Genomic DNA, 1,850 nt, shown 5'->3' on the forward strand with positions numbered 1-1,850 from the left:
AGAAATGCAAAACCAGGGGAGAATTGGTGGGTTTTAAATGGGTTCTCACACAATACGGTGAACAGAAGTGCTACGGGGAAGGGAGGAGAAGGAAAGAAGGGGCGATTCCAGCCAGTGGAACTCAAGGCTTTCCCATGTTGAACTCAAGGAAGGCGCAAGCAGGACGTTGCCTTCTCTTGGCCCAGAGAAAGATGATCGACTGTGAGCAAAGTTCCGGCAGTTTGTGTACATTCTTATCTTTGTGTACATAACCACACACTCGTGTGTGTGTGTGTGTGTGTATTCATGCACACACACCACCGGAAATCTCCCTACTTACCCACCAGAATCCGACGAGTTGTGCACATGTGCAACACACACACTCATCACCACACGCTTGCACCTGCCTCTGCACACACATATTACCCACAAACACACCAGAGGGTGTATGTCACGCTTACACACGAGCATATACGTGCACTGGGTACACCACACAATGCATGCTTATCCATGTGTGTGCATGTACACGTACACGACTTCATACAGGTTACACACACTTTACACATGCAAGCCCCCTTACTTACATAAGGCACACACGGAGACACACACGCACAAGACCAACACACTGATGCCCTCCCCCACACATGTCACAACGCATGCCCGTGTACACTCACACGCAGGCACATGTTCACGCAGCTGACACCAGACACAGGGGCACAAACAACAAGCAGAAGCTGTACGGAAATCAAACATATGTCTGTTAAAACCTTTGGGAATTATAAGTTAAGGGAAGGGAAATGAAGAAATAAAAGGGAAATCAATATAAGGAGGGAGTAAGCGTATTTTCAAGCCCCTGAGACCTTTCCCTTGCAGAATGGAGATTGCCATTTTTAATTCAAAAGGAGCCCAGTATTAATGTCTCGGCAAGTTCAGGGTAGGTGTGTCTGCCTCCAAAATGTCGGCCAGCACTGCTTAATCCTCTAAATACACAATTCAGTTCCCAGCTGAGCTGAGCAATTTGATCAAGGTCACTGAGAATGGTAAACAGTAGGAGCTTGACTAACATTTGAGCATGAACCTCAGGACCGCTCCCTTAAACTCACTCCAATATTTCGTTTCATAAATAAGAAGGGGAAATAGATTTAAAATAAGGATTTCTCCATTTAAAATTCTATTTAATTCATCATTGTAGATTACAAGTTTGACAGTGACGAGGTGCTCATGATTTATGTATGAATCTGTTGCATTTTAAGTGTGTTCATATACAAGAAGACTCAGATATGTGCTTATAATTGGCGTTCTCTGCCTGAAAGGTGCCCAGCTAGCAGGCAGTATTCTCTGAGGATGCCAAATAATGCTATTTTAAATATGATGAACAATAATAAATTAGAAAAAATCTCTAAAGCTCCATCTTACATATATTTTAATAATCATTTGTGTGTCTGGAGAAAAAGACCCCCACGTCTGTGGGTGTGCAGATATAAAGGATAATTCCTTACCACCCTCTTGTGGTGATTTTGAAGAACAACTTTCTGATCATTGAATAGCCTTCCCTCTTTCCCAATGTTTCTAAGTAATAATGAGCCTCTACCAAGCAAGCGAAAAGAAAATGCTGATATTTGACAATTTTTGACCTCCAAAAATGGTAATGTCGTATGACATGGCTGGAACTAACCCCCTCCTGACTGCCCACCTATGTTCTGAATGCAAGGATAATTCATACACCAGGTACTTGGATTTGTTTAAATTATCGTTTCATCAGAATTCCCCCATCTCGTGCCCATGATTGTAACTCACCCTTCCTACCCACATTTTTCTCGCTGATTATGGACGTGGTCTCACCCAATCTAGTGCCCATGATTGTAACTCAC

The 1,850-nt window shown here is 43.1% G+C and overlaps 1 pseudogene; it reads left to right on the forward strand.

Annotated features, from left to right (window-relative positions):
* The first annotated feature begins 635 nt into the window (after positions 1-635).
* LOC100951743 overlaps positions 636-1,850 on the forward strand; it is a 5,092-nt pseudogene continuing 3,877 nt past the window's right edge.

The sequence above is a fragment of the Otolemur garnettii genome, unplaced genomic scaffold (assembly GCF_000181295.1).
Source record: "Otolemur garnettii isolate 467f Iridium unplaced genomic scaffold, OtoGar3 scaffold00015, whole genome shotgun sequence".
Taxonomy (NCBI): Eukaryota; Metazoa; Chordata; class Mammalia; order Primates; family Galagidae; genus Otolemur; species Otolemur garnettii.